Raw genomic sequence first — 16228 nt, 5'->3', positions numbered from 1 at the left:
AGAAAATAGCAAGTGTTAGCAAGGATGTGGAGAAATTGGAATTCTTATGCATTGCTGGTGGGAATCTAAAATAATGCAACTACTGTGGAAAACAGTATGGCGGTTCCTCAAAAAATTGAATATATAATTACCACATGGTCTAGCTATTCCAGTTCTGGGTACAAACCCATGATTAAAAGCAGGAACTCAAACAGATATTGGTATAACCATGTTCATAGTAGTGTTATTCACAATAGCCAATGGTGGAAGTAACCCAAGTGTCCATTGACAGATCAAGAGATAAACAAAATGAGGTACATACATAAAATGGAATATTTTTCAGCCTTAAAAAGGAATGAAATTCTGACACATGCTACAATATGGATGAACCTTGAAGACATTAAGCTAAGTGAAATAAGCCAGACACAAAAGGACAAATATTGTATGATTCTGCTTACATGAGGTACCTAGAGTGGTCAAATTCATAGACACAGAAATTAGAATGGTGGTTGCTGGGATTGAGAGTCCAAAGAATTTATTGTTTAATGGGTACACAGTTTTAGTTTGGGAAGATGGAGAAAGTTCTGGGGATAGTTGGTGGTGATGGTTGCACAACACAGTGAATGTACTTAATGCCACTGAACTGTACACTTAAAAATGGTTAAAATGGTAAATACAGGCATATCTTGGAGATATTGTGTTTGGTTCTAGACTGCCACAATAAAGCAAATATTGCAATAAAGCAAGTCACATGAATTTTTGGTTTCCCAGTATGTATAAAAGTTATGTTTACACTATACTGTGGTCTGAGTATGCAATAGCATTATGTCTAAAAAAACAATGTACATCCCTTAATTAAAAATACTTTATTGCTAAAAAATGGATAACCATCATCTGATCCTTTGGTGAGTCATAGTTTTTTTGATGGTGGAGGGTCTTGTAAAAAATTGACTATCTGTGAAATGTAATAAAGCAAAGCACAATAAAACAAGGTATGCCTGTATATATTTATAGATATATTTTTTCCACTGGACCATAGTTATTTCATTTATAAAATGTGTGTAATAAAACTGATTCCTAATTACAAATTTACTAAGAGGATCATATGATATGAGTATGTGAACATGACATTTTAAAATATGAATTATCCAAATGCAAGTAATTTTTGTATCATTACATAATAGCCTATGAGTACATTGTCTGCTATTCTTATTTTTATTCTATAAAAATCGTCCATGAAACAAAGAAAAGAAAACCGGTAAAAATAATGTATTTAGAAAATTTTGACATCTCATTTTAAACTCAGAAAATAGTATATACAGTTGATGTGCTAAATCTATCCAGAATTTTGTTATACAGGACACTGCGTCAAATTCTTCCTCTGAATATTTTCAAACTTTTATTTCTGATCTATTAATATCACAATCTCTTTTCTTTTTGTTTTCTCACATCCAACTGGTTAAGTCAAAATATGAATCAGAAAAACATCATAAATTAGAGAATGATGAAAAGTACTTGAAAGTTCCAGATTATCAGTTCTACTTCTTTTGCTGCTTGAGGTCTACAATATAAAAATAATTCCAAATTATTTTTCTCATTACTTGCAATCTGTTTTACCGTCTCAGTGTCAACTAGCCACTCTCTAAACCCAGTAGTTTAGATATACAAAGTCACACACACCCACACACAAATGCCAGTGTAAAGATTGTCCAAATTAGAGCTAACTCTTAATGCTATATTTGTATTGAGTTGTGTATGTGTATGTATATAAGCTTTCAAAAAGTATATTGATACCTTAGAGTGTGGGTGAGAGTTAACAAATTGAGATTGAAGATAAAGGATAAAATGAAATTTTTGCCTCTGATGTTCAAACATTTCTCTATTTTTTTAAAGGACAATATTAAAAACAATGCAAAGGAAATCTAATCTCACTAAAGGATGGAGAGAAATTAAGAGCAATAAAAATGTGTCCAAAATTCCCTGTCTAAAAGTGTGTCCTCCTAATGCCCTAAAAGAAGTATCTAGTCACCACTGGCAATTAAAAACTTCCATAAATTGAAAGGTAGGTTTTTTGTTAGAACTAGTTCAGTTCAGGGAAAAGACAAAAAATAACATCCATTTATATCAGTGAGATATGGTGCTTCTAAGATATTTTTTTCTTTTTATATTTGGTTCACAGTTAGTGCATTTTATGAGTTGTTTAGGACTTTATAGCTATGCACACCCAATGTTTCCTGGTAAGAATGTGTTTATCTTCAGGATGAAAAGCACTTAGAGTTAAAATACTACTCCCTTCCTAATGTTTTAGAAATGAACAGACATGGAATTTATGAGACCGTGATGATTCCTTTAATAACGTTGTGGGTGACTTTCTACATAGTGGCTGTGTCTCAAAATTTAATAAAAAAAATTTTGCAACAAATTTTTCATGAAGTTTCATAGAGTGTCGTACATTTTAACTAGAGATTAGTTTTGGAAAATATATATCTGGGAATGTGCTTCTATTAACAATGAATATTTTCTTCCCAAAGAATGGAGAGAACTGGTAAAAAGAAATGAGCTAGCAACTCATGAAAAGACATGGAAGAACCTTAAATTCATATTACTAAGTGAAAGAAGTCAATCCGAAAAGCCTATACACAGTATGATTCCAACTATATAACATTCTGGAAAAGGCAAAACTATGGAGATACTAAAAAGATTAACGGTTTCCAGGGCTTGGAGGCAAGAGGAGGAATGACTAGGCCGAGGGCAGAGGCCAGTGAAAATACACTGTATGATACTATAATTATGGATACGTCATTACATATTTGTCCAAACTCAGAATGTCCATCAATAGTGAACCCTAATGTAAACTATGGACTTTGGGTGACTATGATGTATCAATATAGGTGCATCAATTGCAATAAATGTGCCACTTTGGTGGGAGGTGTTGATAATGAGGGAGGCTATGGATGTGTGGAGGCAGGTATGTGGTCTGGACTTTCCTCTCAATTTTGCTGTAAACCTAAAACTGCTCTAAAAAATAAAGTCTTAATTTAAAAAATAAAAATTTAAAAAAATTTTAAAAGGCTAAGAAAACCCAACCAAACAAGAAAGAAGCATCAGAGGATCAGTGACGTTGTGCATGCAGAATTTCTGGAGATTCTCAGATGGATATGATTTTAAAAATATATTCTGTTCCATATAATTACAAAAGGTTATTTAATGTGTTTTACAGTAAGAGCAACCAGAAAGCATCTGCGAGAAACTGGAGAAGTTGAACACAAATATGGGTTAATTAAGGAAGAAAGAGGGGAAATGAGAGGAGAGACCAGTTTTGTTTCCATAACTCCCTTTCAGCTTCGTTGAAGTCCTCTCAGTTCTTGGAGAGACCAAGGCTTGTGAGAAAAGCTTCCTTGGGGATAACTCAAGTGGTCTGATTAGGAGGGGAAGAGAGGAGGTTGGTAAAAGGAAGGCCAGAAGGAAGACAAGGATGGCCTGGAGAGCAATTTCCTTATGTTTTTAATTGGAAGAGGCCAAATTATTTCCTAAGTAGTGTTTTCATGGAAGCATTTCCTTCAGGCTGTGATTTTACAGAAGGAAAACTTTTACCTTATAACTCAGTGTCTTTGGCCACAATATTTGAAGGTGCATCCCTTGTGTTTTACTAAATCTTGAACTGTTGAGTCATGTATAGAGAGAGATATATGATGTCCCCTTCCCGTGTTTCCCACTCAGGAGAGGTCAGAACAAAAAGTTTCATCTTTTGCTACGAACTTACTAATCCATCAATAAATACATTTCAAAGTCATTTTAAACTTCAAAATAAAGAAGCTCTAAATATTTCTAAAAAAATAAAAATGGAGAGACCTATGAAAAGAAATCAGAAGCTTCTTCAAGTAAGTGGTACATTTCCTTTCCTGCAGGAAACATTTCCAGAACACTTAAGAATTAAAAAGAGACAGAGAAGTCAAGATGGCGGTGTAGGCAGACTCTGAACTCACCTTGTCCTGTGGACACAGCCAATTTACAACTACTCAGGGAAAATTTACCCCTGAGACAGAACTGAAAACTGGATAAGAGGAACTCCTGCAACAACGGACAATCCTAACTGAGGTAGAAGAGGCAGAAACTCCCTTCTGGAGAGAAAAACGCCACCTTCACAAGCCACAGCACCTCACAGCCACCCGGGAGCAGCCCACAGGTACGCAGCCCTCCCTGGAGGCGTGGGGCCCTGAGCCGGGAGCGCTCCTGCTGTGGGCATTTTGTGGACCCAGCGCAATCCAGACGAGTGGCATAATATCTGACTTTGCCTGCTACTAAAACATTGGGGAGTACCCCCAGAAAAGCTGGCTCAAAAAGAAATTGAAACCGGCTCTTAAAGGGCCCACGCGCAAACTCACCCGTTTCAGAAAGCAACATAAAATCACGAGAAAGAAAGGTGCACAGTGCTTTGGTGAAAAGAGACTCACCTAATAGGCCTGAGTGCATCTTGGTGAGAGGTGAGAACTCTCCAGGGACTGTGACGTTGGCGGCGGCCATTGTTATGGCCTGGTGTGGGCGTGCTGAGGCTGAAGCCATTGCAGTTCTTCCTGGGGCCTGCTAGCCCAGGTCTGCCCCACCCACTAGAGCACCGACTTAATCCACCTCAGCCAGGGCAGGCAGCACACCCTAGAGACTGGCCCCACCCAACAACAAGCCCTCAGGCAACTGGTGGGCCTGCATAGATTGGTGACTGGATTCTCTGCAGCCTGGCAACTGAGCCAGCTTCAGTGGGGCAGGGTGTGCACAAGGAGCGGGTGGAGAGTGTGGGGCGGTGGTGGAGTGTGTGCGGCTCCCGCCGTGGAGAGACTGGGTCTGCTTCGGGAGGTCGGGGAGTGCACCTGGGGTAGGACTGTGTTGACTGTGTGTGTGGACCTGTGGGCCGAAGGGCTTGTCCGCTGCAGAAGACTTGTGCTTCTCAAAGACCCACATAGGGGGTTTGCTCCACCTTCCAAAGCTTGAAACAATTGGGTGCTCCCATGCCTGAGGCCAGCCCCACCCAGCTGCAATCCTCAGAGAGCTGACAAGAGACCTAAAGGCTGGAGGCTTATAGCATTTGTAAGGCCCTGAGCCTAACAACCTGCCACACTGGGGGCCTACTCACTTAAAAGAAATACTGCAACACAAATGTGGTATTAGAACTTGCAGCCAACTGTGCTGGGGCTCCCCACACCTCATAAAGAGACTGAAGGGCCCACAACAACTACAAGCAGCTCAGCATTACAACAGCTGGCCAGGAGCATAACTCGGCCTCCCTGGCTGCCTACAGGGAGAGCAAACAGGCCACAACAGAAGGACACACGTAGCCCACATAGGGGTCACCCCTGGAACACTGAGAACTGAGGGAAGCACACTGCAGGCCACCTAAGGCATCACTTACATAAGGTCACCTATCCAAGAACAAGAGACATAGCTGACCTACCAAATACGTACACACAAGCACAGGGAAAGAGGCAAAATGAGGAGGCAAAAGAATACATTCCAAGTAAGGGAACAGGACAAAACCCCAGAAAAGGAAATAAGTGAAACAGAAATGAGCAACCTACCCGACAGAGAGTTCAAACTAAGAGTGTTAAGGATGCTCACTGATCTGGGGAGAAGAATAGATGAACTCAGTGAGAATGTCAACAAAGAAATGGAAGATATAAAAAAGAACCAATCAGAAATGAAGAATACAATACTGGAAATGAAAAATTCACTAGAGGGACTCAAAAGCAGAGTAGAGGATACAGAAGAACGGATCTGTGAGCTGGACAAAAGACTAGAAGAAATTACCCGAGGTGAACAGGTAAAAGAGAAAAGAATTAAAAAGAGTGAGGACAGTCTAAGGGACCTCTGGGACAACATCAAGCGCACTAACATCCGTGTTCTAGGTGTCCCGGAAGGAGAAGAGCGAGACAAGGGGGCAGAGAATCTATTTCAAGAAATAATAGATGAAAACTTCCCTAACCTAAGGAAGGAAACAAACATCCAGGTACAGGAAGCACAGAGAGCCCCAAACAAGATAAACCCAAAGAGGCCCATACCAAGAAACATCATAATCAAAATGTCCAGAATTAAAGATAAAGAGAGAATCCTAAAGGCCGCAAGAGAAAGTCAAGTTACATACAAAGGAAACCGCATAAGGCTATCAGCTGACTTCTCAGCAGAAACCTTACAGGCTCGAAGAGAGTGGCACTATATATTTAAAGTGCTAAAAGGAAAAAACTTACAGCCAAGAATACCCTACCCAGCAAGGTTATCATTCGAATGGAAGGAGAGATCAAAACTTTCCCAGACAAGCAAAAATTAAAGGAGTTTGTCACAAAGAAACCAGTGCTACAAGAAACGTTAAAGGGACTGATTTAAGGGGAAAAGAGAAGACCACAAATAGGAAAAATTATCTATTTCCATGATAAGATGGTAATGGATACAAATGAACAAAAAAGAGGTTAAATATGATATCAAAAACATAAAATGAGGGAGGAGGGGAGTTAAAGAGTAGAGCTTTCAGACAGAGGTCAAACTAAAGAGACCATCAGTTCTGTATAGAAGAAGAAAGGAACAGAGAAGGACTACTAAAACACTGAGAAAAAAAAAAAAGTTAAAAAATGGCAGTAAGTACATACTTATCAATAGCTACTTTAAACATCAATGGACTAAATGCCCCAATTAAAAGGCATAGGGTGGCTGATTGGATAAAAAAAACAAGACCCATATATATGCTGCATACAAGAGACACACTTCAGACCTAAAGACACTCACAAACTGAAAGTGAAGGGATGGAAAAAGATAGTCCACACAAATGGCAATGAAAAGAAAGCTGGGGTAGCAGTACTCATATCAGGCAAAATAGACTTTAAAACAAAAACTGTATAAAGAGACAAAGAAGGGCATTACATAATGATCAAGGGAACAATCCAACAAGAGGATATAACACTTGTACATATCTACGCACCCAATGTAGGTGCACCTAAATATATAAAGCAACTATTAACAGACATAAAAACAGAAATAGACAGTAACACAATAATAGTAGGGGACTTTAACACTCCACTTACACCAATGGATAGATCATCCAAACAGAAGATCAATAAGGAAACATTGGCCTTAAATGACACACTAGAACAGGTGGAGCTTGAAGATATATACCGAGCATTTCATCCAAAAACCGAAGAATACACATTCTTTTCAAATGCACATGGAACATTCTCCGGGATTGATCACATATTAGGCCACAAAACAAGTCTCCATAAATTTAAGAAGATTGAAATAATACCAAGCATCTTTTCTGACCACAACGGTATGAAACTAGAAATCAACTATAGGAAGAAAATCAGAAAAGCCACAAATACATGGAGATTAAACAAAATGCTACAGAACAACGACTGGGTCAATGAAGAAATCAAAGAAGAAACCAAAAAATACCTGGAGACAAAAGAAAATGAAAATACGACATGCCAGAATTTATGGGATACAGCAAAAGCGGTTCTAAGAGGGAAATTTATAGCCATACAGGCCTATCTCAACAAACAAGAAAAATCTCAAATAAACAATCTAACAATGCACCTAAAGGAAGTGGAAAAAGAAGAACATACAAAGCCCAAATTAGTAGAAGAAGGGATGTAATAAAAATCAGAGCAGAAATAAATGAAAACGAGACCAAAAAAAACAATAGAAAAAATTAATAGAACCAAGAACTGGTTCTTTGAAAAATAAACAAAATTGACAAACTTTTAGCTAGACTCACCAAGAAAAAAAGAGAGAAGGCACAAATAAGTAAAGTAAGAAATGAAAGAGGAGAAATTACAACAGACACCTCCGAAATACAAAAGATTATAAGAGAATACTATGAAAAGCTATATGCCAACCAATTCGACAATCTGGAAGAAATGGATAAATTCTTAGAATCATACAACCTTCCAAAACTGGATCAAGAAGAAGTAGAGAATTTGAATAGACCAATCACCAGTAGGGATATTGAAACAGTAAACAAAAACCTCCCCAAAATAAAAGTCCAGGACCAGACGGCTTCCCTGGTGAATTCTACCAAACATTCAAAGAAGACTTAATAACTATCCTTCTCAAACTCTTCCAAAAAATTGAGGAGTGGGGGAAGCTCCCTAACTCGTTCTACAAAGCCGACATTACCCTGATACCAAACCAGACAAGGACAACATAAAAAAAGCAAATTACAGGCCAATATCACTGATGAACTTCGATGCAAAAATCCTCAACAAAATACTAGCAAATCGCATACAACAATACGTTAAATAGATTATACACCACGATCAAGTGGGATTTATTCCAGGTATGCAGGGATGGTTCAACATTCGCAAATCAATCAACGTAATACACCACATTAATAAAATAAAGAATAAAAATTACATGTTTCATCTCAATAGATGCAGAGAAAGCATTTGACAAGATACAGCATCCATTTATGCTAAAAACTCTGAATAAAATGGGTATAGAAGGAAAGTACCTCAACATAATAAAGGCCATATATGACAAACCCACAGGTAATATCACTCTCAATGATGAAAAACTGCAAGCTGTCCCTCTAAGAACAGGAACCAGACAAGGATGCCCACTGTCACCACTCCTATTTACCATAGTACTGGAAGTCCTAGCCAGAGCAATCAGGCAAGAAAAAGAAATAAAAGGGATCCAAATTGGAAAGGAAGAAGTGACACTGCCACTATTTGCAGATGACATGATTTTATAGATAGAAAACCCTCAAGAATCCACCAGAAAACTTTTAGAAGTAATAAACGAATATGGTAAAGTTGCAGGATACAAAATCAACATACAAAAGTCAGTTGCATTTCTATACACTAACAACGAAGTAGCAGAAAGAGAAATTAAGAATACCATCCCATTTACAATTGCAACAAAAAGAATAAAATACCTAGGAATAAACTTAATGAAAGAGGTGAAAGAACTGTACGCGGAAAACTATAAAACATTGCTGAAAGAAATTGAAGAAGATACAAAGAAATGGAAAGATATTCTGTGCTCTTGGATTGGAAGAATTAACATAGTTAAGATGTCCATACTTCCTAAAGCAATCTATAGATTCACTGCAATCCCTATCAAAGTTGCAACAACATTTTTCACAGAAATAGAACAAAGAATCCTGAAATTAATATGGAACAACAAAAGACCCCGAATAGCTAAAGGAATCCTGAGAAAAAAGAACAAAGCTGGAGGTATCATACTCCCTGATTTCAAAATATACTACAAAGCTATAGTAACCAAAACAGCACTGTACTGGCACAAAAACAGACACATAGATCAATGGAATAGAATCGAAAGCCCAGAAAAAAACCCACACATCTATGGACAGCTAATCTTGGACAAAGGAGCCAAGAACATACAATGGAGAAAAGAAAGTCTTTTCAACAAATGGTGTCGGGAAAACTGGATAGCCACATGCAAAAACGGAAAGTAGACCCTTACCTTACATCATACACAAAACTTAACTCCAAATGGATTAAAGACTTGAATGTAAGACCTGAAACTATGAAACTTCTAGAAGAAAATATAGGCAGTACACTCTTCGACGTCTGTCTTAGCAACATATTTTCAAGCCCTGTGTCTGACCGGGCAAGAGAAACAATAGATAAAATAAACAAATGCGACTACATCAAACCAAAATCTTCTGCACAGCAAAGGAAACCATCAACAAAATGAAAAGACAACCTAACAATTGGGAGAAGATATTTGCAAACCATACATCTGATAAGGGCTTAATCTCCAAAATATATAAAGAACTCATGCATCTCAACAACAAAATAACTACCAACCCAATTAAAAAATGGGCAAAAGACCTGAACGGACATTTTTCCAAAGAAGATATACAGATGGCCAACAGACACATGAAAAGATGTTCAAAATCATTAGCTATCAGGGAAATACAAATCAAAACTACAATGAGATATCACCTCACGCCCATCAAAATGGCTATAATTAACAAGACAGGAAACAACATATGTTGGAGAGGATATGGAGAGAAGGGAACTCTCATACACTGCTGGTGGGAGTGCAAAGTGGTGCAGCCACTATGGAAAACAGTATGGAGAGTCCTCAAAAAATCAAGGATAGAACTACCATATGATCCAGCTATTCCACTGCTGGGTATTTATCCAAAGAACTTGAAAACACCAATGTATAAAGATACATGAACCCCTGTGTTCATTGCAACGTTATTCACAATAGCCAAGACTTGGAAACAACCTAAGTGCCCATCAAGGGACGAATGGATAAAGAAGATGTGGTATATATACACAATGGAATACTACTCAGCCATAAGAAACGATGAGATCCAGCCATTTGTGACAACATGGATGGACATTGAGGGTATTAGGCAAAGTGAAATAAGTCAGAGGGAGAAGGTCAAATACCATATGATTTCCTTCATTAAGTAGTAGATAATAACAACAATAAACAAACACATGGAGATAGAGATTGGATTGGTGGTTACCAGAGGGGAAGGGGTGAGGGAGGAGGGCGAAAGGGATAATTCGGCACAGGTGTGTGGTGATGGGTTGTAATTAGTATTTGGGTGGTGAACATGATGTAATCTATGCAGAAATAGAAGTATAATGATGTACACCTGAAAGTTATACAATGTTATAAACCGATGTTACTGCAATAAACAAAAAATTGAAAAAAAAAACAAAAAAAATTAAAAAGAATGGATACACAATATTTTGCTTCTCTCTCTCCCTCCCTGTATATATACATACACACACATATGTGTGTCTGTGTTGTTTCATTTAGAATTTAAACTAATAAGTATGTTACAGAATTTATGTTCATGGACAACCATTCAATTTCTTAAACATTGTCAGAGATACCAAGAACAATAATCATGTTCTTATCTGTCATGGTTTGACTATTACTTTTCCTAAAATATTGTTTTATGTGTTTATAGAGAAAAAAAGCTTTCAGAAATATATATTGAGCCAAACTCTCCCTGTAACTGCTTTCTTTATTCGGTTTAGCTAGTTATCGCTCCAGCGTGCTGAATGCCTCCCTGGAGTACCAAAAGATCAGAAGAAGCAGCCAAAAGTGTGTACCTTAGTCTCAAGTAGCAGTCAATGCTGGGAAAATCTGACTCGTCATGCACATACACACAAAAAATCTGCACAGGAAATAATTTTCTGTGTTAGATACTAAACAAGATTAGTTAGAAGTTTATCTGTTTATAATCCTACATATCTCCTAAATGATTTAAGATGTTATGTAAAAGGTTTTTTTCTATACCCAAATAATTTATTTATATGTCATTGAATAAGATGTGGCAAAAAAAAAAGCTAATTGTAAGAGAAATATGATAAAGAGAATACACAAAATATATATACTAAGGTATAAATAAATATTTGCTAGAATACAGAGTATAAACTTGGAAGCACGTCTATATCACTCAATTACAGACTGCGAGAAGAGCAAGGCCCTGTACAAATGTTAAGGATTTTGGCTCTGCCATAAAAGCAGCATGACAGGGGCCGGCCCCGTGGTAGCGGTTAAGTGCCCGTGCTCCGCTACTGGCGACGGGGGTTCGGATCCTGGGCGTGCACCGATGCACTGCTTGTCCGGCCATGCTGAGGCAGCGTCCCCCATACAGCAACTAGAAGGATGTGCAACTATGACATACAACTATCTACTGGTGCTTTGTGGAGAAAAAGGGAAAAAAACGAGGAGGATTAGCATGGATGTTAGCTCAGGGCTGATCTTCCTCACAAATAAACAAACAAACAAAAAAAGCAACATGACAACATTGGTAAAATTAGCATGAGAGTGATAAAATTAGATTTAAGTTAAAGAATTACTCTGCACATGATTTGAGTAAAGATGAAGGAGAAGAAAGTTTGAAAGCAAGAAATAATTGAGGTCAGAGAAGATGGGGAATTCTACTTTTAGCAAAAAAGCAATGGAGATTGGTTATGGATTGGATGGGAGGGGAGAGTGAGACATCAGGCTAGACCACAACTTTTTGGCCTTATACATATTATAAATATATATATGTATATGTAATATGTATGAATATAAAGAAAGAATGCAACTAGGTGGTTAAAAAATAGGTGGGAAACAAAGAAATTTAAGTGTATGTTTCTGTTAGTAAGAAATCTAAATAGAAAGGTTTTTGTCTCTTTTTTCCCTTACGTAAACTCCCCAGCAGTTGTATCCCTTATACTTGGACATAAGGAATCTTGAAACAGTGTTTACCCTCTGCCACCCCACCCCTCATCTCACCCTTCACTCCTGCTTACTCTCAGGGTCTAGGCAGACACACATATCATAGAGAACCACACCTCCCTTGAAGATGGCCCTTGTCCCTGAAATCATTAGCATGCATATTGCTTTGTTCCCCAAGGTCATTCATTCATTCAACAAAGATCTATTGAGTGTTACTGTGTCCCAGGCACAGTTCTAGGAACTGGAGTAAAGCATTTAATGAAACGGACAGAATCTCTGCCCTGATTGTGATTATATTCTACAGGAAGGAGACAAATAAAATGTCACAAAGAAGCAAATTGTATAATATGTTAGATTGTATATAATATTAGGGAGAATAATAATACAGGGAAGAGAGAGAGGAATGTTGGTTTGTTGTTTTTAATTTTACATAGGACGGTTAGGGAATGTCTCACTAAGAAGGTGACATGTAAATCAGACATAAAGGAGACGAAACAGCAGCCTGGTTGTCCCATCCGAGAGAAACGAGTCCCAGGCTGAGGACACAGCAGGAACAATGCCCATTCTCCTCAAGTCTTTCCAGTTGCTTCCTACTACTCAGTTCCAAAGTCATTCCTCACATTGTTGGAGTTTGTTAAAGGGACTCCCTACTACTAGGTACCAAAATATGTATTACATCTATTGCTGTTGGACAACTTACCCCAAAATTTAGTGTCATAAAACAGCAACAAATATTTATTATCTTTTATAGTTTCTGGGGGTTAATGATTAAGAAGAAACTTCACTGGGCAGTTGTGTCTCAGGTTCTCTCATGAGGTTGCAGACAAGATGTCAGCTGGGTCTGCAGTCATCTGAAGGTTTGGCTGGGACTGAGGGATCTGATTGCAAGATGGTCAACACACATAGCTACGAGCCGATTACTAGTAGGAGATTTCAGTTTCTCTTCACGTGGACCTCTCCATAGGACTTCTTAAGTGTCTTCCTGGTATGGCAACTGAAAGCTAAGACAGAGAGAGACAAACAGAAGTTATTCATTTTTGACCTAGTCTCAGAAGTCACATAACATCACTTATGACACATTTAATCTCTTTGTTAGATGCCAGTAACTAAGGCCTGGCCACATTTAATTGGAAGGGAAATAGGCTCCACTCTTTAAAGTGAGGGGTGTCAAAAATTCCAAGCTATATTTTAAAGCCACAGTAATGAGAGAATAGCAGGTGCAAAATCTCAGGAACAGACAAATTAAAGCAAAGTCTCCTGAAGTGCAAATTAAAGATAACAATAGTGAAGCTGGGGAGGAGATAGATAATTTGTAAGAAAGGATGGCAAATCTCTATTTGAAAATGATCCCCAACTCCGTTTGGAAAACTTAGTAGTAGTGAGAAATCAAATGAGCAGTTTTGTGGATGCTCTCCAACTGCAACAGCATGCATTAGTAAATTTACTGCAGAGTAATTTAAGATATTTTAGTATGAATTTTATGCCCTAAGGTCTTACATTCCTCATGGCTGCAGCTTTTTCCCTGGCCCATAGAGCCCAGGTCAGAGCTTGTATACCTTAAACACTGCAAGTCTCATTAATGCTCACGCAATTTCAAAGAGCTTGCATGTAGCTTTGGCTGCAGTAGATATCACCTTATCGTAATTATTAGCATATCTAAACATAATAATGAGATTTGGGAAAAAAATATATAAAGTCAAAGAAGAAGCATATCAGAAAAGAAGCTTTCAACTGACAAGTGATGTGATTATTTTCTAAAGAGCAAAGCATAACCCAATGACTGGAAAAAAGATGTTAGTAAAATTTTGACTGACCAGAAATGGACATGTGTCACTATGTTGAAATGGTCAATAATTTTTCATGTTTTTGGTTTACATGTACACCTCAATGAGAAAAAATGATCTTTAACCCAATGTCACATGTTAAAATATAGCCCCACGGCTGTCTTCAATTAAAAAGTGAAACATTTCCAGTTACTTAGAAATCTGCTTTTGCAAATTCTATTTTTTAGTGCTTGTCCTTAATTTATGGAGCCACGTGTACATCCCATATTCCTGGTTCACATTAATATCTTCTTTATTGGAAGTTTGTAATTCAAGGGAACCCATATTTGTTTATGATGACTTGTTGATGTCTCACAAAAGCTCTCTATAAGTAGTACACGTGATAATTTTAATGTCCTGACATTTTCCTCTGTGATCAATTTCCATCAAAAGAAGATTAATTTTCTTCTTTTTTTTTGCTTGAGGAAGATTGTCCCTGAGCTAACACCTTTTTGTATGTGGGACACCGCCACAGCATGGCTTGATGAGAAGTATGTAGGTCCGTGCCCTGCATCCAAACCTGCGAACCCCAGGCTGCGAAAGCAGAGCACTTGAACTTAACTGCTATGCCAGCAGGCCAGCCCCTAGTTTTCTTAATCATTGAATTTTGTCTCATGTTGAACTCACACATTTTTTTTGACCACAACCTTGGTTAAAAATCAGAAATACTTTTTGTTGTTGTATGTTTTGATATTCATGATAAGAAAGGGGATCTATATAGTTAACAAAACTTTGAAAATATATTGTAGTAGTGTTACAAGATTTTACGTATGTGTTAACATTCATAGAACTGTAAAATAAAAATGGACTTTTAACACATTTAAATTATTCATCAATTAAAATAACTAAACAAACAGAAAAGACACAAACCCTAGAGTTTTTTAGTATGTATTAAGCCAAATGGCCAATTTCATGTTCAAAATATGTTTCACCGTATATATGTATGTGTGTGTGTTTTTGTGAGTTGTGTGTTATTGTTACATTTGAAAATAACAATTACCCTCCAGATAACTTGACCACATGTGGAAAGTTTTTATGGAGGCCCAATCTGTATCCCCATACTCCTCTTCTACCAGGCCCCAGTGGAATTGATTACTTGTTCAAGGTATGTCAAATATGCCACCTGGATTGTATTCCTCCTCATCTTACACCAAACAATCTGTAAATGAACAATTTCTCTTTCAAGCATTCATCTCCTCACAACTGCAAGCTCCTTGAGGGAAAGGACCCTGTATTTCATCCTTGTTTTCCTAGGATCTAACACTATGCCTGTGAGTAGATGTTTAATATATGTTTGATAAATAGATTTATTCACAAATGAAAGAAAAAGGTATAAAATTGTAAGGAATGTTAAAAGTCTTATAATTTTTCCCTCTTTTGCATTAGCCTCAATTTACACTTATAAACTATTTTTATGGTAAATTGACAATCTTAATTAATGGTTACTATAGGTGTAGCATAGGGATTGCAAGGAAGTACTTTTAGAATTATACACAATTGAGTTTATACTCTAGATCTGCCAGAGAATCTCTTGGAGACAAGCTATTTCAAGTCTATAAATGTTGTTTTCCTTACATGGAAAATGGAAATAATAACTTTCATAAAAGTATTAATATTAATATATATGAAGCCCCTAAGCACACTGTCAGGCACTTAGCAAATGCTAGATTCAAGGCAGATATTATTATTTCTACTATTAAATCCACTAGAGCACATATGCCAATATAATTAAAGGTTATAAAAATAGAATGTAGCATATTTGATTTTCACTCCCCATTTTTTCTGTGGTGGCTTACATTTTCATTCAAAGTCTTAACACAGAAGTTAATATGCACAGAAAGAAGAGCTATCAGCAATCTGGTATTTGACACATGGGTATTTTAACGGTGGTGAATATCTGCCATTTATTTCAATTGCTACATGTTTAAAATTAAATACATTTTGAATTAGATTTTCAAGCCTCAAGCAGGCATTAGTTGCTAATCATTTCATCCATTTATTTAGATAGAATCAATTCCTGAAAAGTATAATTGAAATCTAAGGAGCAGATAGATCCTTTTCTATTAAAGAAAGGTGGACCATATTTCTTCTTTATCTCAGATGCCTTAAGAGTGGAAAAATCCACAGCAAGAAGTCTGCCATAGGATGAGGTAAATGAGGAATGCCAGAGCAAGAGCATCTGGATAAAGGGTTCTGAGCTGCTGACACTTTACTTGAAT

The sequence above is a fragment of the Ceratotherium simum genome, chromosome 11, assembly GCF_057802395.1.
Source record: "Ceratotherium simum simum isolate JZ-2026a chromosome 11, ASM5780239v1, whole genome shotgun sequence".
In the NCBI taxonomy this organism is placed as follows: Eukaryota; Metazoa; Chordata; class Mammalia; order Perissodactyla; family Rhinocerotidae; genus Ceratotherium; species Ceratotherium simum.
Note: the sequence above shows the minus strand (reverse complement) of the source record.